Below are 27,285 nucleotides of genomic sequence, written 5' to 3'. Positions count from 1 at the left end.
TTGGGAATTAATGATAATTTTATTTTAGTGTTGTAAATGACGCTACATTAATACATTATGTTTTAAATGGTTCTAAAATAGAAGGTTTTCATGTACAAAGTATGTTTTTTGTCTTCTACATCCTTGTTTTTACACAGAAAAGTATCAATAAGAACATAGATAAGAATACCGGATTGAAAAGCAGCAGATCGATAAGAACTGTAGTATGGATAAAATCTTAACAATACCCATCTCTACTAAATGGTTACTTGACCTAACAAAGCATACACTGCAGTTGCTACTTTTTGCTAAAATAATAGTGAAATGTTCACTGATCACGTAAAAGTGTTAGAATTAAAGATGCAAACAAAATATTTCAAATGTTGTGGAAACACACAATGTGTACATCATATTAGCATAAACTACAAAAACAATGAAGACATTCAAGTTTTATCTCTATTTAAAAAAATTCTATTTACAGGTACATCTAAAATAATTCATTTTGTAAAAAGGTTGTACATATTTTGTCAGCAGTAAAACTCAATGTCTAGTATCAGTATACAAAGATTGAAATGGATTGATTCTTTACTTTTTACTTTTAATAATTGTGGTTTAGTAATTGTGGAGAAGATAAAAACAAAACAACTGTCCTAGGCAGTTAGAATATCACATCAAAACAATGAAAGTCTGTAGAAAATGTAAATTCTACACATTCAATACTCACTTGGGCCTCCCTCTAATGAAGTTACTGCATCAATATGGTATGGAGGCCATCAGCCTGTGGCTCTGTGTACATGAAATGAAAGCTCAGGTTGCTATGGAGTCCATTAGAACATTGGGGTTTCACCCCAGAAGCTTTGAGCATTAAAAACTTATTTTAAAATAAGAAATAAAGGGAATAAAATAAAGAAATAAAAAGAAATAATTTTTTGAGATACAGAACTTTCCCCTGTAGAATAAAGTATTCTGCTGATTCTGATTCTGGTACAGAGGTTGAGAGGTCGACCTCTTATTAGAAAAGTTTAGAATTTAGAGTTTACACTAAATCCTTACATTGTCAAGAAAAAGTCTTACAAGTTCTCATGTGTCTTTGGAGATGAGATACACGACTAAAACTTTTTTTACATTCTTTACAAGAAAAAGGCTTTTCTCCTGTGTGAGTTCTCATGTGTGTTTTGAGATTAGATACATCACAAAAACTTTTATTACATTCTTTACAGGAAAAAGGCTTCTCTCCTGTGTGAGTTCTCATGTGTGATTTGAGATTAGATACATCACAAAAACTTTTATTACATTCTTTACAGGAAAAAGGCTTTTCTCCTGTGTGAGTTCTCATGTGTTTTTTGAGAGTAGATACATCACGAAAACTTTTATCACATTCATTACAAGAAAAAGGCTTTTCTCCTGTGTGAGTTCTCATGTGTGTTTGGAGATGAGATACACGACTAAAACTTTTTTTACATTCTTTACAAGAAAAAGGCTTTTCTCCTGTGTGAGTTCTCATGTGTGTTTTGAGATGAGATACATGACTAAAACTTTTTTTACATTCTTTACAAGAAAAAGGCTTTTCTCCTGTATGAATTCTCATGTGTGTTTTGAGAGTAGATGCATGACTAAAACTTTTATTACATTCTTTACAAGAAAAAGGCTTTTCTCCTGTGTGAGTTCTCATGTGTTGTTTGAGATGAGATATGTAATTAAAACTTTTCTCACATTCTTTACACGAAAATCTCTCATCTTCTGCATGGATTCTTGTGTGAATTTTGAACAGAGATATGTCACAAAAGCTTTTACCACATTCTTTACAGATATAAGATCTTTCATCAGACCCAGTTTCCATGTAGTCAGACGGGTTACTAAGTAATCTTGAGTTTTTACCAGACTTGATAGAGGAAAGTCTCTCTTCTTTTTGAGATTGTTTACTTTTCTTACCAAGATTTGTCTTCTTGGGATTTTTTCTAACATCAGAGTCACACTGACCTTCTGACATGTGAGAGCTGTCCACACTTTGGACATGACTTCTGTCTTTTCTCTTCCTCTGATCTCTGTTCTGAGGGTCTGTCTCTTCATCTGTAGTTGATGTTGATTCTGTCTCTCCATCTGTAGTTGATGATGATTCTGTCTCTTCATCTGTAGTTGATGTTGATTCTTCATGTTGGTTTCCTTCTTCATCCTGACTATCAGTTACATTAAAGCTCTGCTGATTGTTTAGATCTGCTTCACTGTTCTCATCTTCCTCATTAGTAGGAATCTTCATCAAGGTATCAGTCTCCTGCTTCAGATCAAGCTGATCTTCATTCTGACTGATGCAGTGTTCCCCTGGTTCCTCTTTAATCTGTGGAGGTTCTGGTTTCTCCTGCTCCTCTTTGGTCTGTGGACGTTCTGGTTCTTCCTGTTCCACTCTGAAGTTCCTCTGCTGGATGCAGAGATCTTCCTCTTTAGTCATCCAACACTGGGGGAGAGCTGCAGAAACACAAGTAGAGGCCTTTTTATATGTTGTGGTGACTTTGTTTATTGTTAAGGCCCGTGTTCACACCCAGGCGATTTTCGCTGACGATGAGCCGAGCGAACATGCAATTTCATTCCCTGACATTAGATGGCGCTTAATGTAAACAGAAATACTCGTGTACACAAGGTGGCGCTGCGCAACTTTACGCTTCTTAAAGTCGCTTTTCACTCAGAAGAAGAGGGCAAGTATTTACGCGCTTCTCAGAATAATACAAAGAAAACATGAATATTTCAAGGACCAGTAGCTCCAACTGGTGTTTGGTTCGGGGATATTTTAGAATGTCCGTCATTATTTCTTCGCGGCAGTGCAGACGCTACTTGGCGTCTATCTTCTTCGCTGGTATGTGTTGTTAGCAAGGCAGTTTTGTGTTTGAGCGCCCCCAAGTTGTGTTTTACTGTAACTACAGAAGCTCCAGACACGTGTGTAAAAGCGCCATTCTCATTGGTCGAATAGATTTCGACGCGAGGCGTCAAAAAAAAAAAACGAACCCGAGGCGTTTTTTTTTTTTGACGCTTTGACGCGTGGCGTTTTTTCGCGTCGGTGTGCACACTCTCATTGGTGCCCTTTGTTTAGTCACGAGGCGTTAAACGTCGGCAAAAATCGCCGGCGAAATTCGTCCCGGTGTGAACAGGCCTTTAAGCACCAATAAGAAATATTGTAGTATCATTCAGAATATGCACAACAAAAAACGATTAATTTTTAAAATAAGATTTTTGGTTTTCTTTAGCACAACAGTATAAAACTGTGCTGAAAAAGGCCCCCTACACCCCCCCCATGAGGAGAGCTGTTTCAGTAAATAGTCTGAACCAGTAAAAGATAGAAGATAATATTTTCTTTGTTTTTTTTAAGGAAATGAAAATGCAGATAAGTAATTCATAAATGGTACAAACAGGTCTGTAATGTTATATAACTGTTTACTCAAATTAAATCATGCTGAAATAAATAGGACAGATGTACTAGAAAGGGGACAGAGGGACTGACAGAAAATGTTCTTTTAACCTGATTCTGTCTCTAATTATTTTCATATGAAATTATAAAAAGGAAAAAAGTCTGAAAACAAATAAAATGTTTTAGATTCTTGCCATTATTGACTGTAAAGATGCAGGCATCTATAGTAAATGTTTGACACAGTCTCTGAGGCTTATTTCAGCACAACACCAGCTGTGTTATGTTAGGAATATGCTGCTAATAAAGTTACATTCACATGTCTGTTATTATGTTTATTTTATTTAGAAATCATCTCCAGGACCGAGGTCTGGGGCCCCATCAATCGGGGTCAGAAACTTGCCTGTGGTGGTGTTGGTGGGTGTGTTTATGTGTGCGTGTTAGTCTAAAGGTGCTGCTGGCAGCGCAGACAGTAAAAATTGTCAAAATGGACGAGCTTCAAGATTTGATGTGAGAACTTAAAAACATAAAACAGAATGTAAAAATCTTTTGCTGTAAAGTTTGACAAGTAAAACCACAACTGACAAATTCATTAGAGTTACAACCTCAAGAAAGTGATTTCAACTGCTTGAATCTGCTGCTGTGAATCACAGCACGCTACAACTGAGTCTTCTTTCTCTTTCGGCTTTTCCCATCAGGGGTCGCCACAGCGAATCATCCTTTTCCACCTCACTCTATCATGAACATCTTCTACCCTAACGTTAGCCAACTTCATGTCCTCTGTTAAGACATCCATGTATCTCCTCTTTGGCCGTCCTCTTGCCCTCCGGCCAGGCAGCTCCATCTCCAACATCCTTCTACCAATATATCCACTATCCCTCCTCTGAACATGTCCAAACCATCTCAGTCTGGCTTCTCTGACTTTGTCGCTAACACAGGCAACATGAGCCGTCCCTCTGATGTACTCGTTCCTTATCCTGTCTAACCTGGTCACTCCTAAGGAGAACCTCAACATCTTCATCTCCGCTACCTCCATATCAGCCTCTTTTCTCTGTCTCACTGCTACCGTCTCTAACCCATAGAGCAGAGCTGGTCTCACCACTGTCTTGTACACCTTTCCTTTGAGTCTTGCTGGTACTCTTCTGTCACACAACACTCCTGACACTTTCCTCCACCCGCTCCAACCTGCCTGCACTCGCCTCTTCACCTCTTTTCCACAATCCCCATCACACTGAACTGTTGACCCCAAGTACTTAAACTCCTGCACCTTCTTCACCTCAGCCCCCTGTAACCTAACGCTTCTACCTTGATCCCTCTCGTTCAGACACATGTATTCTGTCTTACTACGACTGACCTTCATACCTCTTCTTTCCAGAGCAAACCTCCACCTCTCTAGCTGTTCCTCCACCTGCTCTCTACTCTCACTGCAAATTACAATGTCATCCGCAAACATCATTGTCCAGGGAGATTCCTGTCTTACCTCGTCTGTCAGCCTGTCCATCAGCATAGCAAACAAAAAAGGACTCAAAACTGATCCTTGGTGTAGTCCCACCTCCACCTTGAACTCCTCTGTCTGACCTACAGCACATCTCACCACCGTCATACTTCTCTCATACATGTCCTGAACTACTCTGACATACTTCTCTGCCACTCCAGACGACCTCATACAGTACCACAGCTCCTCCCTCACTCAGCTACAACTACAAATACATTTAATAGGAAAAAATATGTTTTTTCCCCTGACTTTTATTGAGAAGTGATCTCTTGAGGTGTAAATGGAGACACGGCAGGGAGACGGCTGCCAAGACACCGTTGTCAGCAAAGTGCAATATCTGAGGAAAAACCATTCTGCAAAAATCAATAATCTCTAAAAACAAATTAATTTCTACATTTATATGGTAATGAAGACTCATGAAAATATTTATGCTACAATCAATACTTTGTGAAAAAAGTCAATATTTATTTTATTGTATATATTTTATCAAATTTTAATAGAGAAATGACTCATAATAAAGATGCTCAATAGCTCTGAAGATACTGAAGCTATTTTCACCAAACTTTCTGTACTGACTAATCATGACCCTGTTGTCCTACTACAACAAAAATAACTGCATGTCATTCAATTACTTTTTTTTTAAATATGGATCATGATTGGTTCAAATTTCTTAATAGCTGTAAAAGATACCGTTGCTAACAACATAATGTTCTGATATAATCTTTTTTGTCAATAGCGGCAGCTTCATGTGCAAAACATCTTGATCGGATCAACGGTCGGATTTAGATTCAACCGTGTTCATGGGCCCAGAAAAACTTTTTCCGATTAGAAACAAATGTTCACATGGTCACACTTTTGGTCAGAATAAATCATTTGGGCATGCGCAGTAGTGTTGAAATTACCGGAAGAAGAAATGAGTCCCGGTGTAAACAAACTGCCACACAGTAGATAGCTAGCAGCTCGGTAATATACAAGATGATCTTCTAAACGTCCTTTATTATTGTTATGCTTATTATGAAGCACCTGTTAGATCATCATTTTATTTTTAATCTGTGTGGTCAGTACTGTTTTTTGTGGTGGAACGGAGTCAGAAGAAGTCAGGCTTAAGAGTGGGCTAACATGCGCTAACAACATTAGCCTTGTTTAAAATACATAAATCCATGCAGGAAATGCCACAATCTGCATCTTGGCTGCACGTAAATATATGGGAATAACAGCAGCCTGTCCTCGAACACAGAGCTATCACTCTGGCTGCTCTGCTCAGAGACACAGTTCGGTGGCGCGGAGCAGCCGGTCAGTCCTGTATGTGCTCCAAAGCTGGAGCACCGCACCGTCTATGCGTGACGTAAACCAGAGCAGTAGTGACACAGGATCGAAATGAACTGTTTACATGCAACACGATCGATCAACAATCAGCATAACCAACCTATCTCTATCGGAAAGAACTTTTGATCCGAAAAAGTCTGATCTGGAAAGAATATTCCGAACGGCGTATTTATATGATGTGTTTTTCTTCCGATCAGGCATTTTTTCCGATTACTTTTGTCCGTGTAAACGCAGGTAATAACAACAACAAATCTAATCGCCATTTGAGCCAGGCAACAGTGATTAGTCAGGCGGTCTGAGTCACGTTTTTAGGGCAACCAGTAGCCAATCATGATAAGCTAGTTCAACCCCTGATATGTACTGTAGTGTTAGGAAGTGTGTGGTCAACATTTCTTTAGATTGCTCAGAAAAGTGTTCCTACTGGTTTCGTGTGTTAAATTAGAGACTAGACTTGAGGTTTGCCTTTTGTTTTTGTTTTTTGATTGTTGAAGTTAAAAAAAAAACCACCTTGTTGGTGTAAACGTAGAGGTTGGAGGTCTGATATGATAAGAAACATTAAAAAGATTTTTAGAATTAAGATCTTTTTCTTCACCACAATGTCACAGATTTCAATAAAAATACCTCAAAATCAGGCTTTTCACAGCAATTATTAGGTTAGATTAAAATAGATTAATAAAATTACTTAATAACAGGTGATGATTGATTAATCACACAAATTAATATCATGACAGTTCTAATATCACTGTCATAATTCTTTTTTTTTGGACATTTTTAAAAGCTACAATTGATAAATGATTGTCTTAACAGCCAGAAAAACAGAAATATAAAGTATTTTGTTAAACAGTGAAGTGGAACTTTGTGGCTCTTGTTGGGTTTTGGTCTGGAAGAAACTGGATCAAATGGTTCTTTTAGTGTTAAAGGTTCCAGACTCTTGATCTCCACTGAAGCTATGAGTCTGAAATGTCATTCCACAGACAAACCATCAACAAAATGATCCTGATGCTGCTGAGGTTCTTATGGAAGTGAAGCAAATCTCAGCAGAACTGAAATCACTGACATTAAACAGCCTGAACATTCATGGAGCTGAACTGGACTCAGAAAAACCTCCCTGTTGTGTTTCCACCCACCAATGAGGAGCAGTTTGATGAAGATGAAGCTGCACTGGAGGAAGAATCAGTCCAGAAAAGATGGAGAACAATTCTGACACTAAGCAGTTTTTCACTGATGTGTTCAGGTTGGAATCTTTTCTGTCTGCAGATCCATGAGCAGGACCCTGTCTTTGGGTTTTAGCTTGAAATGTAGTTTTGGAAATAGAATCTGTCTGAATGTCTGGAATTGGAGACATGGAGACATCAAAGAGGTTTAGATGGATTTTGGGTTTGACAGAGAAATCTGCTGAAAAGAACTGAACTACAAACTTAGAACCACAGACGACAAAACAGATTGGACTTTTTTATCTGCTAACAATTTTCTCTTTGATCTGTTAAGGTTTCCTGTTTGTCGTTAGCTGGAGGGACTAACTAAGATCATCTGATTTGAAGAATGTTGTGGGCTGCACTGACCAACAATGTCTTCTGTCTTTTCTACTGGAAGGGACAGAAGAGACTCTTCCAGGACACGCTGTTGATGGACTGCATGTTTGGAGAGCTTGAAGCTCAAGATAGAACCGTTGTTGAAGTGAACATACCGATAGTGTGGAGATGAAGATCAGAGTCACACTGACCTGCTGACATGTGAGAGCTGTCCACACTTTGGACATGACTTCTGTCCCTCCTCTTCCTCTGATCTCTGTTCTGTGGGTCTGTCTCTTCATCTGTAGTTGATGTTGATTCTGTCTCTTTATCTGTAGTTGATGTTGATTCTTCATGTTGGTTTCCTTCTTCATCCTGACTATCAGTTACATTAAAGCTCTGCTGTTCCTCTATAACCTGTGGAGGTTCTGGTTCCTCTTTAATCGGTGGAGGTTCTGGCTCCTCTTTAATCTGTGGAGGTTCTGGTTCCTCTTGAATCTGTTGTGGTTCTGGTCCCTCCTGTTCCTCTTTAATCTGTGGAAGTTCTGGTTCCTCCTGTTCCTCTTTAATCTGTGGAGGTTCTGGTTCCTTCTGTTCCTCTTGAATCTGTGGAAGTTCTGGTTCCTCCTGTTCCTCTTTAGTCTGTGGAAGTTCTGGTTCCTCCTGTTCCTCTTTAATCTGGGGAGGTTCTGGTTCCACTCTGAAGTTCCTCTGCTGGTTGCAGAGATGTTCCTGTTCAGTCATCCAATGCTGGGGGAGGACTGCAGGGACACAAACACAACACTTAAACATTTTCTTTATACTTTTTATACATTTCCAGGACTTTTGGGTTTTTCCAAGCATCAATAAACCCTGTGATCATTGGAGAAAATGTCTGAGGAATCTGGAGGACCAGAAGAGACTCAATGAAATAAATAAATCAAATATAAAATAATTGAATAAATGTGTCACTCATTCGTTTAAAATTGTCAGTATTTAAATAAAATTTTAAATCAAAACATAAATGCTTAAATAGTAATTAAAAAGCACCTTAAAATTTTTCATAACATTTTTAATAATTTTATTAAAGAAAATCAAATTAAAACAAATACAATGCTCAGCATAAATGAATACACTTCACTACATGTGTCAGAAAACCTTTAGCATCCTTTCATAATCAACATTTTCTGTGAAATACTAGATTACAAAATACTCCTATAAAGGTTGGCTATTGATTACAAACAGGATCTGTTAATTTACATACAAAAAATTGATTTCCTAACAAATTAATTCATACCCATGTTGCAAAAATGAGTACACCTCAGTCATAGTCTTATGACAAAAGTCAAACTCAAGACTACAAATTTCTAATTAACAGGCATCCAAACACAGTTGACTCTAATGACTTATTTAAGAGGTGTCCAGCACACAGGTGACCATAAAAGAGCATTTCTTAACAAAGAACAGCCCGTCCCATTTCATGCTGTCAGCAATGGCTCCCCAGGGAAAAGAAATGTCACAAAATCTGAGAAAGGAAATCCTTTCTTTGCACAAAAAAGGTGAGGGCTACAAGGTCGGCGAAGCTTTACATATCAGTCAAATTTACTACAGCAAAAGTGATCCAAAAATTAAAGAAAGATGGAAGTGTCACCATCATACAGAGACGTCCATGCAAGCTAACATCTCGACAGGAGGGTCTTCTGATAAGAAGGGTTGAAGAAAACCACCATGAAAGTTCACTGCAGTTAGCTAAAGTAGTAGAAATCTAAACTGGAGACACTATTTCCCATGACGCCATACGGCGCACACTGCAGAGGAAATGGCATGCTTGGTTATCGTCCAGGAAGGAAGGGCTTTCCTAAAGCCCGTCCACAAAAAAGCATGCCTAAAATTTACTAGGGCTCATGCTGAAACAGATGAAGACTTCTGAGGCTCAATACTCTGGAGTAATGAGACAAAGATCACCACTCTCAAAACTAATCATTTTAAAACTGTACGGCATTGTAAAGGTGAGGATTTCAAAGATAAATGCATGGTGCCTACAGTGAAACATGGTGGTGGCAGTGTCCTGATGTGGGGCTGCATGAGTGCTGCTGGTGTGGGGGATCTGCATTTCATTGATGGGATCATGAACTCAACAATGTAGTGCTCTATGCTGAAGAAGAAGATGCTGCCATTACTTCATTGGTCATTGAGCACTTTTCCAACACGACAATGATCCAAAACACACTTCTAAAGCTACTGCTGTATTTTCTGAGGAAGAACAGGGTGAAGGTGATTGAACGGCCAAGTATGTCTCCTGATCTGAACCCTATCCAACACCTGTGGGGAATTCTGAAGAACAAGTTCAGCATCACTCTCCATCCAGGCTCTAAAATAGGTTCTTCTTAAAGAATGGAAAAAGATAGATGTTGTAACATGTCGGCAACTTGTTCATTCCATAGCTAGAAGACTTGGTTGCTGTCCTTAAAAAATCACGGCCTCATTACAAAATATTAGTTGTAGTAGTTTTTGTTGCTGGGTGGATTTGCTTAAACCAATTGAAGTAAAACGGAAGATAATGCAATCTAAGTTAGATCATTAACCTTTATTTCATGTTATAGAGTTAAAGAAGTGTTCAATAAAAGTCAACTTTGTGGAAAGTTTGGAAATGTTTTTTTGCTCTTTGAGCTTCCGATTAAATTAGTATTTTTTAAAGGGAGTGTACTCATTTATGCTGTACTTTGTTTTTGGGAATTTATTCTTTTGGGAATTTATTCTCATATTAGGGGCGGCAGTGGCTCATGCGGTTGAGCTAGTAGGACAATGATTGAAGGGTCGGCGGTTAGATTCCCCCAAGTCCACTGTTGTTGTTGGGTCCGTGGGCAAGAGTGCCTCCACTGGTGTGTGAATGTGTATGAATGTCCAGGTGATGGTCAGAGGGCAGCTGTGGATAAATCAGTAGTTACCATCACCAAGTATGAATGAGGAGTGAATGAATAACGGACACATTGTAAGCACTTTGAACATCTGGAAAAGTGCAGATGAATCTAATCCATCATCATCATTATTGTTGTTGTTTTTCACATATTCAACGCAAAACGACAGATTTTGTGTTTAAAAAAAGACTTCTGCTCTGCTAATGTACAATAACAGGGCTCCAGACTGCAACCAAATGGTTACATTTTGCGACCAAAATTTGAGAGTGTGCAACTGAATTTCACATCCAGTCGCACATGTGCTACCAGTAGATCTGCCTCCCCACCCTCCGTATTTTTTATACATTAAACGTGGAAGGGGAACGTCAATGATCAATGAAATAATCAATGAGACGCGAGCGCACACGCACGCAGACACACACACGCAAACACACACTCGCACACATATCCATGAGACGCGAGCACACACTAGTGTTTCATTGAGGGATGCCTGTGGCGGCCAATGCGTGTGAGAAGAATAGGGAATGGCCACTGTAAGTGGCTAAAATGCCTGGAGGGGGAGGGGCCTGGAGATAATCGAGCGTGTGTCTCTGTTTTGAAAAACAGAGACAAATATCATCACAACCTGATATGTGCGTGCGTCTGAGCTAAGAGCAAGCCAACTATTGATTCGTTCTTCTGACCTGCGGCTAGTGTTACATGAAAGCAATTCTGTAGCATAATTAAAAATAAAAGTCAAAAACAGGAGGATTTTGTTTTCGGAGTAAGCCGGGGGGGGAGAGGGGGGGATGTTGACTGCGACTTCTACTGCTTTAATCATCTTTAACTAATAAAGACAATAACTAATAATTTAAAGCCCAGATATGAGCTGTATTGTTAATCCTTTAGAAAATGCTGCTAATCTCAGGTGAATGTTTGTCTCCTTTAGTCTAGAATACAAAGTGTGACTGAAAACACAGCTGAAAACAAGTGTAGAATAACAAAACAAGACATAAACAAGACAAAAATTATATAAAGCAAGACATAATTATATAAAGCAAGACATAATTATATAAAAAACACAAGTCCAATAGGGAGTGAGATAAAGGAAAATCTTATACGTAACTTTGATTCCAAGAGTGTGTTCATTTATTTATAATTCATACCAGAAATGGGGGTTACATTTGTCTTGCGTTTGATTAAAAAAATTTTGCTTTAAATTGTCTGCCATTTGTACTTATTGCTTTCCTTAAGTAGGGGGGGAAAAAAAATCGGAAATCGAAATAAAAAAATAAAATCTGAGAATTTCTTTTTAGGCCATTACGCCCAGCCCTACCTTTTATATGTATTTATGCTACAGAATCGCTTCCATAGTGTACCTGTACCAGTGCCAGAGTCTACAGTCTCACCATCGGATGATGATGCAGAGTCAGAGGTTGGTGTGGCGAAAAAAGCCCGCATTCACTATTTTTGAGAAGACTGGCTGAAAGAATTCAGCTGGGTGAGGTACTATAAGCAGTCGAACTATACGAATTGCGAATACTGCTGCAGCTACCCCAAAAGTGCGGGGAACACAAAGTTTGCCGATAGTACAGGCACTTTGCAGTTTAAACAGAATACACTGATTAAACACAATGTCAGCCTGAAACATGTAGTATCTTGTGATAAATCAGAAAGCAACGCCACTGCTAGTTCAAGTTGTTTAGACCTACATGTTCTAGTGGAATGTTATTGGACAGCGCCTCTAATGTTTACATACAAGTATTGTTTGTAACTGTGAAATGACTGAACTTTGTTACCAAGCATTTTTTTTTATTCTGAATGTATGGTATTTTGTTTACTATTTGTACTGGCATGACAGCCATGGTTCTGTCAGTTTACCTTGTTGTTGCATCTTCAAAAGTGCAGAATAAAATGTGACACTGAATTTGAAACAGCACATTGTAATTTCTGAAATTAGTAGATCTGGTCAGCATTTTGATTTACGGTATGCGCCCCTAAATTTTCTGGTTGTGCCCCTAAAATTTTCAGTTAGGGGCCACTGTGCTCCTGGTGAAAAAAGTCTGGAGCCCTGGTTAAGAAGAAAATAGAAAAACTGAAGCTGTAATGGAGGGAAGTTGTGGAACAGAACCAGTAAATGCTCGAAAGAAGTCGGGGTGTGACGATAACAGTCATCACCGCACGTTTTTTTGTTTTTTTTTTAAAGTTCTGCATATGGTGCATGATTGGAACTATAATACACATAACACATTAAACACATTCATATTTGGTGATAATTGACTTTTTCTGCTAGTCCTGTGTTCAGACTTCAAGGGTTTCTGGGGGAAATCTTGTATTACTATTCTTCTTCACTCCCTCTGAGCTCCCTCTTCTTACACACACGCCCACGGTTTCAGAAGCACATACACACCCTCATTCTACAACAGAAGTTTCCGTCTCAGGGGAAATAAGACAAATTTACAACGTTCAGATAGGCCTGGGCGATAAATCAATTGAATGAATTAATTCAAATTTTTTGTTACGGGCGATTTCAAAAATAACTAAATCAATTTTTTATGTGGCGCATTTTTGGCTCCCCAGAGGTTTCGTAGCGTTAGTTTCACACGGCAGTATGTTACGCAACAGACAACACACGAAACAGCACACGACAGCATGGCTACCGGTGACAGTGGGAAGTTTGTTCCCAAGAAAGGAAAAAAATCCTCTGTTGTGTGGAACTGGTGTGGGTTTGCCTTGAGTGGGATTTAAAACACAGCTGGGACTTTAAGTAAGTAACTTTTGTAGAATAACAAAATTATAAAAAACAAGACAAGAAAAAATTATTTAAACACAAGTCCAAAAAGGGAGTAAGAAGAAAAATCTTATACTTAACTTAGATTCCAAGAGTGTTTTCATTTATTTATAATTCATCCCAGAAATGGGGGTTACATTTGTCTTGAGTTTGATTAAATAAAAGCAACGTTTGCTTTAAGTTGTCTGCCGTGTACTTATTGCTCTCCTTAAGTAGGGCGGGGGGAAAAAAATAAAATAAAATCGGGGGGAAAAATCGGAAGTCGAATTAAAAAAAATACAATCGGAGATTCACTCCGTAACACTGAACACTGTTAGATTTCGATGAATATCACTACATATTTTGGTAGGGAACTATTTTGTGCAGCGCAAAGTTACGTGTTCTTCATGGGTGTCAGGCTTAATGACTACCAGAAAAGGAGCGTACACACGAGTGTTGGGGGTGCGTGTTTTCCACACTAAGGAACGGGAAAGCGGACCCTTCCTGCCCAGACGGCACCCGTGCGGCTGGATACACCAACGATCCATGGGGCAAGTGGAGGCGGGTGTGCCTGGCCCAGCTGTCTGTGGAAGACGTCAAGGATGTGTACCTCTTTGGATTTATGATAATTGGATTCCTTCTCATTGGGATCGGAGCATTTCTGATTTATCGGGCAGTCTGGGAGCGGAAGACGGAGAGAGGCGATTCCTCCGAGCTCTGTGAAAGGATTCTTCAGGGAGGAGAGACTCAGAACGAGAAACTTTCACAAGTGGATCAAAAGCTCTGTGCTTGTCTTGCCCACTTAAGCAGGATGCTCTCGATCTTTGAACTTGTGCAGAAGATGGATACCAACTTGGAGCGCATTTCTGCCCAAATTGAGGCAAGACTTGTCTAAATAGCCCATTTTTCGGATCAAATCTACCTTGAATTACAAGACCAGTCAAGGACACAGCCGGCAGAGCAAAACAACCAGCTGGCGCTGGGAAAATCTAATCTAATCAGACCCCCCCTCTGAGATGAGGACTCCTGTCCTTGGCTCCAACAAAACAAGATATTCGCTTCCAGAGTGTGAAAACCGCTGTTGTGTTGAAGGTTATGCTGCTTTTCAGGCTCCCCCCCGTCACCACACCCCTCGTGTACTGTGTCGTCTGAATATGTGCTTCTGTGTTTAAATGGTGTAGTTTTTTTCTTGTATCTACACATTGTAACAAACAGTGTTGAGATACGACTTTTTTTGTCAGCAATGACCCAGACTAGGGCTGGGCGATATGGCCTCTCCGATTTTATTTTTTTTAATTCGATTTCCGATTTTTTCCCGATTTTTTTCCCCCTACTTAAGGAAAGCAATAAGTACAAACGGCAGACAACTTAAAGCAAATGTTGCTTTTATTTAATCAAACTCAAGACAAATGTAACCCCCATTTCTGGGATGAATTATAAATAAATGAAAACACTCTTGGAATCAAAGTTAAGTATAAAATTTTTCTTATTCTCACTCACTTTTGGACTTGTGTTTACATAATTTTGTTGTGTTTTATGTATTTTTTTCTTGTTTTATATAATTTTTGTCTTGTTTTTGTCCAATTTCGTTATTCTACACTTGTTTTCACTTGTCCAAAATAAAAAGGTTACTTACTTCAAGTCCCAGCTGTGTTTTAAGTCTCACTTTGTAGTCTAGACTAAAGGAGACAAACATTCACCTGAGAGTAGCAGCATTTTCTAAAAAGTTAACAATACAGCTCATATCTGGGTGTAAACTTTAAATAAATTAATAAACCCCGTCTTGATGATGAAGCAGCAGGAGTCGCGGTTACCCCGATGGGCTCCTTTAGGTAAATGTAGCAGCGTGGGGGGGGTCTCTTCCTCCTCGTCTGTGACAGCAAACCCACACCAGTTCCACACAACAGATGAGTTTATTTCTGTCTTGGGAACAAACTGCCCACTCTCACCGTTAGCCATGCTGTCGCGTGCTGTTTCGTGTGTTGTTTGTCGCGTGCAGTGTGAAACTAATGCTACGGAAGCTCTGAGGAGCCAAAAATGCGGCACATAAAAACTCGATTCAGCTATTTTTGAAATCGCCCGTAACAAAAAATTCGAATTAATTCATTTGATCGATTTATCGCCCAGGCCTAACCCAGACCCTCCCCATTGGTAACCCATCTACACCCATGTACACCCTACACCCTCGGTGTCAAAGCTGTGCATATGACAATAAATGAATTCTGACTCTGATTCTTTTGCAGCAGACTGCTCTCTAGCTGCACGCGAGTTTCACCTGTGCTCTCTGGTACAGACATCTTTTCTGAATATTATATATTGTCCAGTAATAAATGAGACCTCAGACACTTTGTCACCTTCCTTCTACAGTGCGCTGACACACACACAGTCATTCTACAACACCTATACAGTTAGTTCATTAGGTAGACAGGTAAGTAGTTAGTTGTTACTGTTATCTGTTAAGTAATGGTTAATGGCCGACGAAGTGTGCGGTTATTACTTTTTAATGCACGCCGTGGAAGCCTGAACCGCCCGACGCGAAGCGGAGGTTGCTTCCGTGAAGTGCGTTAAAAAGTAATAACGCACACCTCGAAGGCCATTAACCAGCTTATACCATGGTCACTTACAAAAGCAATACATATTAACCAGGTTTTAGTCCGTAATTCTTGTTTTTTTTTCCGATTTGGATCGCTTTTCTCCCAAAGAGCGGACTACATGTTATGTGATGCGGCGCATCGCGCCACATCACATAACATGTAGTCCTCGTCGCGCAGCACTACCGCTGCAGTCAAGATTCGACGATATATATGCTGATCTTTCCGATGGTTTGAATAAAGCATCAGTTCAAAGAGAAAGTTCTCCTCTTACTGCTTGTTTTTGTCCAGATGATGAAGCAAAAGGTTGTTTTAAAGAAGCCGGCGCAGTGATACAAAACATTTAAGCTAGCTGACCGGAAATTCTTTTTTCACCGTGCGGTTATCAGGTTTTAATGCATACCCAGCAGCCAATCAGAATCGAGTATTCAACCGGACCATGGTATAATAAAGATTACTGCGTTGTAATTGTATTCATTTGCGACACGGCCGCCGGGGGATTTTGTGGGGGTTAACCGCGACACTGTGCCCCCTGCTGGTTCATCACCACAGTGATATAAAATCCCACCCCGTCACAGCTCTAGAAAGAATGTCCAAAAAGTAAAAGAATTTAAGCAGGGCTCGACATAGCCATTTGTCCGCTGGCCCGGTCCTGTTTTTCGAGCAGTGCGGACCACAAGACTTTACTTTTCACTTGTCCGCTCGGGCCACAAAAATGTCTAACGGTTTATATATTCTTCACCTTTTTCAATAAAGTAAATTTTGCGAAAACGTGTAGATTTACCTCGTCTTCATAGTTTAGTTTTTCTGCTAGTCCTGTGTTCAGACTTCAAGGGTTTCTATGGGAAACCTTTGATCACTTCTCCTTCTCTCCCGCCTGCGCGCGCGCGGCTTTCACTGCCGAGCATCACGCGGCACGCGCTCACTACTTTTTTTTTTCAAACTTTATTGAATGTAACAATTCAATACAAAACAATGTTAAACAGCAACAACGAAGGCACAAGCCAGTGGGTTATTATTACATTTGATTATAAATCCGACACCGTCACTGAAGAGAGACTGAAGCATGTCAGAGATGTGGAAGACATGGCAGGAATAGATAGGAATATGTTGGATGGAGTAGTGGGTATAATTAGTAGTATGGACAGCAAGATATTTAATGAATGCATTGAAGATGAAACTGTATCCACTAAGCTTTAAGCTGAATGTCAAAGAATCAAAGGCAACTCCAAATACCTGAATCTCAGACTCAAATGCAGTAGAATGTTAAACTACTTAATTTTGATTTTCTTTACAACACTGTAAGCAGTAAGTATTTCTAGTTAGCTGAATGATCTCAGTTAGACCTGCACAATATTAGGGAAAACTCTCGATATGCGATATCAGAGAATAAAATTGCGATAACGATATAATTTGCGGTATATAAACAAACAGCAAAATAACCAAATAACCATTCCCAGTTTAAAAATTATACTCCAAATGACCCTCGTTGACATAGGTTACAAACATCTAACATAACAGGGCTCCATCTGATTGGTCAACAATGTGAAGGCGTCCATCCGATTGGTCAAATGCATTAAGGGATTTATTTGATTCGTTAAATGGTTCAAGCTGCCATTAGATTGTTTTAACACATTTAAGGTTTATGATTTATTGCGATATTTGCCGTTAGAAGCACCATGAAAACTTCTGAACTAGTGTTACCTACTACACTGCAGTGCTCTCTTCAAAACATCTGAAACAGACTAGAGCAGATTTAAGTTTGATATGGTCTATTTTCAGTCATTGAAAAGTGTGGAAATAAGTGATGTCACCAGAATGAACCAAATTGCACCATATTAAAAGTTTCCGGGGGGGCATGCCCCCGGACCCCCCTAAAGTTGCAAGCACCTGCGGAGCGGCGGGTCCCGCTATGCGCGGTGTCGGGCCAGTAACTTTCAGGCAGGGCCAGTAAGTTTCAAAAACTACTGGCCCTGTGGGCCAGTGCAAATTTCTGGGCTATGTCAACCCCTGTTAAGTATAAATACAGAAATATGATCATTTATAAATATTAGGACTGGGCGAAATGGCCTAAAAATAAAATCTCCGATTTTACTTTTTTTTATTCGATTTCCGATTTTTCCCCGATTTTTTTTCCCCCCATCCTACTTAAAGAAAGCAATAAGTACAAACGGCAGACAACTTAAAGCAAATGATGCTTTGATTTAATCAAATGCAAGACAAATGTAACTCCCATTTCTGGGATGAATAATAAATAAATGAACACACTCTTGGAATCAAAGTTAAGTATAAGATTTTTCTTCTTACTCCCTTTTTGGACTTGTGTTTAAATAATTTTGTCTTGTTTTTGTCTTATGTTTTTATTCTACACTTGTTTTCACTTGTCCACAATATAAAGGTTACTTCCTTACTTCAAGTCCCAGCTGTGTTTTCAGTCACATTTTGTAGTCTAGACTAAAAGGAGACAAACATTCACCTTGACGGTAGCAGCATTTTCTAAAGGATTAACAATACAGCTCATTTGTGGGGTCTAAGGTTTTAAATAAATTAATAAACCCCGTCTTCTCCACGGAGAAAATGATGAAGCAGCAGGAGTCGCAGTCATTTTTGAAATTGCCCATAAGAAAAAATTCGAATTCATCCATTTATTCGATTTATCGCCCAGGCCTAATAAATATGTACAAATACAGAACAATACAGAACATTTGTATTTGTAAATCTGCATAAAATAAGATTTGTTTTTAGGTCCACCACAAAGACCAGTGCCAGCAGGATCACCACAGGGCCCCCAACACAAGACAGCAGGCAAGCAGAGGGAGACAGAGTGCAAGCTCCAGGCTGACAAGAAGAATAGCCCCAAAACAACAATAGCCCTGCAAAACAAAACACCACCGCCCTCTCAACAGAAACTAGTAGGGCTGGGAATCACTAGGTACCTCACGATACGATACGATTTGTGATACATTGCTCACGATAACGATACTATCACGATATGGCGATATTGTGATAATTGAATATCTTGTCTCTAACAACTCACAATATATCAAACTTTAAGAAAGAAGAACTTGAATAACTGTTTTTTGTAAAATATTTCCCCATTTATTTTTTGAACAGCATGATAATGAACAACTTGTGTCCTATTTGGTGCAATGAATAACAGACTTTTGTGTAACATTGCTGAAATCAGTAATACTCTGTCTTTGACAAACAATGACAATTTCGTTTGGAAATATCTGTAAAATTTGGTCTAAACAATAGTGAACATGAACAGCAGCCATTATTTAGTACAAAACTGCTGTAAACAGGATAAAAAATAAATAAATCAAGCAGATGCCAGACACATTGGTATTAACTTTTGAAAAACAAAACCATAGCCATTGCTTAATTTAAAAATAGCTGTTAATCAGAGATTAATTCTGTAAACAAATTATATTGTCTTTGATAAAAAATAAATGACACCATTTAGTGCAAATGTGGTGTAAACAAAAATATAATTGTCCCAGAAAATTAAAAATCAAGTAGCTAGGAACTTTCCTTTAAGTTATTTAAGACATAAACTGCTTTCAAAATAAATGACCAGGGATAAAATACATATAAACTTGAAGTGCATCTAAAAGTTAACGTCTTTGTGAACAACACGTTTGGGGAAAAGCTGCATGTGATCTATGTTTACATGTAGGGTTGGGTACCGAGCCCCGGTATTGAACCAGCCCCGGGGCCACATTCTTCAAGACCGCAGTATCGTTAAGATCTGACATGAACGGTTCTGCTATCGGTACTGGAGAAGTTACTTTTTCTTTTTTGTGTGTCCCACAAGCGTTATCTGCCATGTTTAACTCATTAAGTCAGTCAATTTTCCGTTAATTAATGATGATTTTAATTTCTGTATTCTCATTGAAGAGGAGAGCTCTGTCTGTCTATTTGTGTGCACAGGGGGCGGGGCTGTTGTTCAGACAGCTCGCACCGCACATACACACACAAGACAAGGCAGCGCACACACAGTCAGAGGTGATCTCTTAGGGCAGTGTTTTTCAACCTTTTTTGAGCCGCGGCACACTTAAACCTTGACAAAAATCCTGCGGCACACCAGCATTCAAAAAAATAAAAAATAAAAAAATAAAAACGGGAGAAACTCAGTCTGTTTTGAGCTACAGTTCCTCCACAATCTCACATTCTTTTTTTTTTTATATATATATAATTGTGGCAGAAAAAGCTGGAAGCTGCAGCTGTTTTTTGCTCTAAAAGATGTAATAAAAGTTAAGTTAAAAGATTAAAAAACTGTTTGATTTGTGCTCGTTGTGGTTTCAAGACGTTAAGAGGAGAGACGAGTTGTGCGCCGAGATCCACGCTGTTACTTTTAACCCAATGCATCATGGGAGATGTAGTTCAATAATCCGCCGAATGCAGAAAGACCAGCGTCTCTGAGCTTTATTGTTTTGATCACTTGTTCCACGGTCTGACACCGGATTCTATGGAAAGCTACACCACTAAAGACGAGCTTTAGCTGGTATTTTTGTTGAAACTGAGCGACTTTATCAGCAGAATGCAGAACAAGGAAGTGAAGACTTTAACCACTTCTGATTGGTCAGACTGATGACACGTGATTAAGAATCCAAGAATGATTGGTGGAGACAGTTAAAGGGGCGGGACTTTTCCTAAAACGGAGATTAAGCTGCAGCTAAATCAGTGCCGTCATTCTTATCAAAATGTCTTTAATAGAATCAAATAAAAACAAAGAAAAAAGTATTTTATGATCTGTCATATTCCTTATTTCTTAGTGTTTTATCAGGGCTTGTTTGGATGAACAAAGAGCTGAAATCCCGGAGATCGTAAATGTTTCAGTTAATGAGGGCAATTTCCCACGGCACACTAGTGTGCCGCGGCACACTGGTTGAAAAACACTGTCTTAGGGGACACGTGAGCGCCCTAGACTAAGAACTAACATTGCTGCGTAAAATTTATTAAGCTTGCGTCAAAGAGCCCCTACCATCACCTTGCTGCTACGATGACCGTATGTTGCGCTGTTTGTGTAGAACACGCTGGGGCGGCGAGAGGGGGGTGGGGGTGTTTGTACGCGGAGCATACAACAAACAGATAGAGGGGCGGGGCTTAGATTCACCGCTTATGATTCCAGACCCTCGACAAACTATCAGCTGCTTCCTAATACTTAATAATAATTAATGACTAATGATAGTTGTCATCCGTAACATTAATATAATTTATTGGGTTTACTGGATTTAAAGAAAATAAATAAATAGAAAGGAGTCTGCATCAAAGTGAATTTGTTTCTATCATTTAACTTAACTTAACTTAACTTAACTTAACTTAACTTAACTTAACTTAACTCTGGTGTTTGACAGACAGAAAAGTCTATTCAAGGTTGTGGAAAATGGACAAAAGATCAAAGGAAACATCACGCTCATAAATAATAAAAATAATTAGATTATATAATTAAATAAATATCCTGTCTGGAACACTCATGTATAAAGTAAAATGTTTTGTTAAAAAAAAACAGATGTTGTTGCACAATGAGGAAATAAAACACTTTATGTTCTTAATTTGTTATTTATTTATTTTTCGTCCTCAAAAAGTATCGATAAGAGTACCGTTAAAATACCGGATCGATAAGCAGTATCGATAAGAGTAGTAGTACCGTTAAAACCTTAACCATACCCATCCCTATTTACATGTTCATGTTTTTCTGGAGAACCACAGGCTTTTTAGCTTCAAGACACCGCTCGTCTCGTTTGTTTTTGCCGCTGCTCTCGCAGAAAATGGCGGTAGCTTCGTCTGGAAAAAGGTATCCACGCCGGGCTGTGTTGGCTTCAGGCCAGCAACAACCACGGCTTTCTCACACAACTCCCTTGATGCAGCTTCAATGCTGCCGGCGCGTCTTTTACTTACTTAAAGTGCCAGCTGTGTTTTCAGTCCCACTTTGTATTCTAGACTACAAGGAGACAAACATTCACCTGAGAGTAGCAGCATTTTCTAAAGGATTAACAATACAGTACATACATATACATACAATACATATCTGGGCTCTATCGATTTATCGCCCAGGCCTACTACAATTGCATCTTTTAAAATTAACTAAAGAAAAAAAGCAATATAAATCCACTTTCGATAAAATGTTAACTTCATTTATGCCACACAGAAACCCCGTTCTGGTCAAAAACTGAAAAAAGCTTAAAATGCCAGAAATTTAAAAAATAAATCAGTCAAGCCTTATTTAACCTATAAAAATTTTAGACCAACTGAACTATTTAATGCTGATAAAAATAATTCAATCAAATAATATGAAATGTCAATTTAATGATATTGTGTGGCCCATAGAGTGTGGCCCATGTGAACATTTGTTCGAATCAGAAAAAGGTTTTCTGATCCCATGTGCACGGTTAAATTTTAACCCGAGCATTGATCCGATGAAAATATTTTGCCCATGAACCGCGGCTAAAGAAAGGACCAGGTGGCAATTCACAGGTTTCAGGCTGGTACAAACTCTGTCATATCACAGACCAATAACAACCAATAGAGGCAAATATTTATTTCCCCAAGCACTGAGCCGCCCCTGTTAAATCTGCGCCCCGGGCAATTGCCCATATGGCCTGTGCCTACAACCATTACTAGTACGCCCCACTATTTAAGAAGCAAATTTCTATGTTCTTGTTATTCTGCATTTAATGGATTCTATATATTCATGTATTTTTTATTGCAGAAATCTGCTTGATTCCTGCCTTCAGTAACAGATAATATGTACCAAGGTCACCAGGAGGCCTGTTTTGGACTTTAGTCTCTGTTTTCTTTCTGTACTGGAGTGTTTATGGAGACACAACACCTGCAATGCAGACTAGACAAAAACACTCCATTCTAATGACGTATCTAGTATGTTTACATCTTCCCTTACTGAATGATAAAAAAGCCTTTTAGCCTTGAGGACAGAGAGAGGACAGCCACAGAGCCCAACAGGTCGTGTTTCTCCACCTCTCCCCTTTTGGAAAAGGTTTGAACATTCATGCAGACTCTAGTGTGTCTTTTCATTTCTGCACATTTCATTTCTGGACGTCCTGAACCATCCGAATCTGTGAAGGCCGGACGGGACTGCAACAAGCCCGTTCCAGTGACAAAAAGATCAGGGCAACCAAAGAACTTAAAATGTTTAGTCACATACCAACTACGTGGAGCTGCAGCTGCGGGTTCCAGCTGCTATCCAGCAGTCTGCGCTGACGACAGAGCTCCTCCTCGTTCTGGACGATGGTTCCTTCAGCAGCAGAAAGTTGTTCTCTGACAGAACCTTCCTGAGGTTCTGAAGACATGGTTCCTGCTCCGATCTTCAGCTCCAACTCCCACAACAAACACCGCCGTCCTCTTCACTGCAGCTCCGATCGATCATCTGCTAGTCTCACAATCACAGCAATCCACGTTGTCTTTCCGTTCAACACTTCTTCACTCATTTACGACACTTTGGAAAATGCTGAGAGTTCCCACACGAACCACGTATCGTCCTTTCTGTCCAAAAACCTCACAAACGTCCCAACAAAACACCACCGACCTCTCAACACAAGCTAACGCTGCTAGCGCCTCGTGCTGTTTACTTCCGGGTCACGTGACGAGACTTTATTTAAAAAGAGACGTATGTACTGCTTAACTGAACCTCAATAAAGTAAAAAAAAGCTTCCAATTTCTTTTAAAACAGTTTTAATTCAGGAGATAGTAAAGAAAAAATTCAAAACAAAAAAAATGCATCGAGGAAACTTTTTGAGAGCTATTGTGACGTCATCGCGCGGTGTCACGTTGCTTTTTTTTAAACTTTATTGTTCAAAACAAATAGAACAAATAGCTGTGTCTCATTCCAATGTACAGGGGGTATTCCAGAAAGCAGGTTATGCTAGCTCCCACGGTAAGTTTGAGGCTAAGGTCAAAGGAAATTGAATCAGTGGCTCTCCAGAGATTTATCTTTGAGAGGAAGGATTTTACTCAGCAAAGCAGAAGGTATTTCCCGCTTACCGTACGCAGCTTTGGCTTTACATGTTGATGATGAAATTATCAAAGAAATGGACAAAATGCTTTTTAATTTCATCTGGAAAAACAGAACCCATTACTTAAGAAAAAATGTTCTCATGAACTCCTATGACAAAGGTGGCCTCAATTTTCTCGATTTTTATACCTTAAATAACACATTTAAAATTAATTGGCTGAAACAACTTTTTAGAAATCCCAGCTCCATTTGGAACACTATACCTCTTCATATTTTATCAAAAGTTGGTGGTGTTGATTTCTTTCTCATGTGTAATTATGATGTATGTAAAATCCCACTTAAGTTATCTGCATTTTACAGCCAAGCCTTCATTTCATGGTCCCTTGTATACAAACACAACTTTTCACCTCACAAATATTCTATCTGGAATAACAGGGACATTTTATATAAACGTAAATCACTCTTCATAGAACATTGGTTTCAAAATAAGATTATTTTTGTGTTTCAATTATTTAACAACCAGGGCTTACTTTTAACTTATGAGGAGTTTCTCTCTAAATGTAACTTCCCTGTTCCCCCTTTAGAATATGCTAGAGTGTTTGGAGCTGTTCCCTCTGGTGTCTGCATGCTGTTTAAGTTCCAACACAGAGTTCATGTTGAGGAGCCTTTTCTACTCTCTCCCATTAATACTCTTGTGGGGAAAATATGTCTGACCGGTTATCCCAGGAAAAACAACAAAGCAATAAGAACATTATTTCAAACGAACGTTGTTTCACTTCCTCGTAGCATGTCTTATTGGAACATGTTTGTTGCAGATATTGCATGGAAGGAGGTTTGGCAAATACCCAATAAATTTTTAATCACTAATAAGGTTAAATAAGTTTCTTTTAAGATTATCCATAGAATTTATCCATCTAAAACGTTTATTCAAAATAGATTTAAATTAAACATTGAGACATTTTGTAGTTTTGGTTGTAATTCCCCTGAAACAGTTATCCATCTTTTCTGGTATTGTCCCAAAGTGAAGGTGTTTTGGCAGAAGTTGTGTGATTTTATTAATGATAAAATTGATTCTTGTTTTTTCTTATTATGGAAAGATGTCTTGTTGGGTCTAATATCAAAACATATGCAAAAGGACTCTGGTTTACTTTTAAATCTTTTACTCATTTTGGCCAAATTCCATGTTCATAAATGTAAATTTTCTGGTAGAAAACCCTGTTTCACTGTATTCCTTTCTGATTTAGGTCAATATATCAACAGTATTCGAAATTCAGAGAAACAAAAAGCAATCAGAACATTGTCTGTATGTGATAGTTTCAGTATTTTTTCATAGAGTTTAACCCCCTGGCTTATTCTATTTCTATTCTTGTTCTTCTGTATGTTACAGATGTGTATTTGATATATGCTGTTGTGTTTTTTTATTGCATACCTAAAAGTACTTTCTTGTAAAATGGCATAATGTGCAATAAAGTTGTTAAAAAATAAAAAAATAAAAAAAGAAATACAAGAAATCACGTGACTGCAGCTGCAGCGGTCAATACGCTGCTGGGTCCTAAAGAGAAAGAGTTTCAGCTCTGAGGGGCTGAAATATTCTGAGCCCCCCAGGTGCCAGTGGTTGAAAGAATCTGATAATTGATGCACACGGACTGATCAATTGTGTTTCATACTGATGCTCAATCGTGCACTAACCCCACTTGGACAGATCTGTGGAGAAACAGTCAGTCTGTCTTTGACATTATTCTAATGTTTATGGAGATATTTTTCTGCAACCCACTTTGTAAAAAGATCTGTGGCTGTTAGAATGAAGCTGCTGCTCCATGCAGAGAAGCATGATTCTGAGCAGAGACTTTGGACCGCAGTCCTGCTTTGTGTGAACGATCAGCATCATCAACTGACTCAGAAAAACACATTAAGATGATCATATTGGTGAGAACTACATGAGATAAATCGATGGAAAATCCCCTTTTTTTAAATTGGCAGTTTTTTGGTTCATTTTTATCTCCATAGCAACCATTTTATCTTATCACCTGGAGATAATGAACAGATCAACGCCAGTTTCAGACGAATCAGAAAAAAAAATTGGATTTCCTTTCCTTTTATTTTCTCCTCATATTTCAACAGTTATTTATGAAAATCAAATATTAGATCAGATAGAAATCTAAATGGTTGTCATGTTCAAATAAACAGACCTTTAATTCAGTGTTATCTTGCTTTGATTGACACACATCTCATTCAATCTTCCAGCTAGCTCATCTCCTGTTCTACTCTCTCTCTGTCTCTCTCTCTCTCTCTTTGTCTGATGATAATTCAGGAACATAGACTATTCCACATTTTCCTTGTTCAGAACAAAACTTTTCTTCCAAAAATATTTTCCTCATATTGTTCTCAAACTAAATCCAGACTCCTAATAGAAACAATGTCACCTACTTTCAGATGTTCCTTCTGCTGGTCTGCTCAGCATCGGGTTTCATTCTGGTTTGGTTTCCTCCTGATGCTTTCTGACATCTGTTGTTTTCTCCTTTTCTGTCAGAGCTCCATCTTCTTTTTCAACATTTGGACATATAGTGCAGATGTCTGTTCCAAACATGAACACGGCTGCTGTTTCTCCTGACGCTCTGTGTGGAGTTGAACGACAAGCCATTAATATTTCTGGAAGTTCATTTTCAACTTTTCAACCTTTTACTACATTTTAAGTGAGTTTGAGCTGGAATGATCCAAGTTTCCAGAAGCTTCAGTCTGGATCTCCTTCTAGTGAGAGATGAACTAAAAAGAGCTGCTGCTCATTTGATTGTTGCTGCTTTACTTTCTACCAACATTTGGATCCAATATTAGAATAACAAGGATTTGTCTTCCTGTTTGTCTTTCATCCAAATGAAATTTGTTTTCTACGGAGCCCATGTCCTGACAGTAAGATATAAAAATATATCTTGTTCCCACAGATTAATATCTTGTTCCCAGAGGTTATTATCTCGTTCGCACGAAATACTATTCCGTTCCCACAAGATACTATTGCGTTCCCTCAAAATACTATTCCGTTCCTTCGAAATGATTAACTCGTGCGAACGCAATAATTATGTCGTTCGAACGCAATAATCAATCCGTTCGAAAGCAATAATTATTCACGTCATAAGTCATTCACGCGGATATGCTCTCTGTACGCCGGCAAAAGCCGCTTTCAGCGGTAACTTCCGTGTCTCTGTGACCCATATTCGTTCAAAAAAGGAACATAAAAAACAATTAAAGCTACAAGTAGCATTTAGCGGGCCCGAGCACGTGCCACCGCCTGGCACGAGCGACCGCCCCGTGAGCAACGCCCTGCTCGAGCCATTCTCGTTGTTTTTTCTTGTCCATTCTGGAGCTCCAAGATA

The 27,285-nt window shown here is 38.9% G+C and overlaps 1 long non-coding RNA gene across 1 annotated transcript; it reads right to left on the bottom strand.

Annotated features, from left to right (window-relative positions):
* On the bottom strand, nt 1-25,996 carry LOC144989480 (uncharacterized). Its single transcript, XR_013653714.1, has 3 exons — nt 23,111-25,996; nt 7,918-8,466; nt 1-2,442 (listed from the first exon to the last, which is right to left on the bottom strand). It is a non-coding gene; the product is annotated as an uncharacterized LOC144989480 (long non-coding RNA).
* Between the last annotated feature and the right edge of the window lie 1,289 nt (nt 25,997-27,285).

The sequence above is a fragment of the Oryzias latipes genome, chromosome 2, assembly GCF_053564925.1.
Source record: "Oryzias latipes strain Hd-rR chromosome 2, Olatipes_Hd-rR_3.1".
NCBI lineage: Eukaryota > Metazoa > Chordata > Actinopteri > Beloniformes > Adrianichthyidae > Oryzias > Oryzias latipes.
Note: the sequence above shows the minus strand (reverse complement) of the source record. Positions and strands in the feature narration are given on the sequence as shown.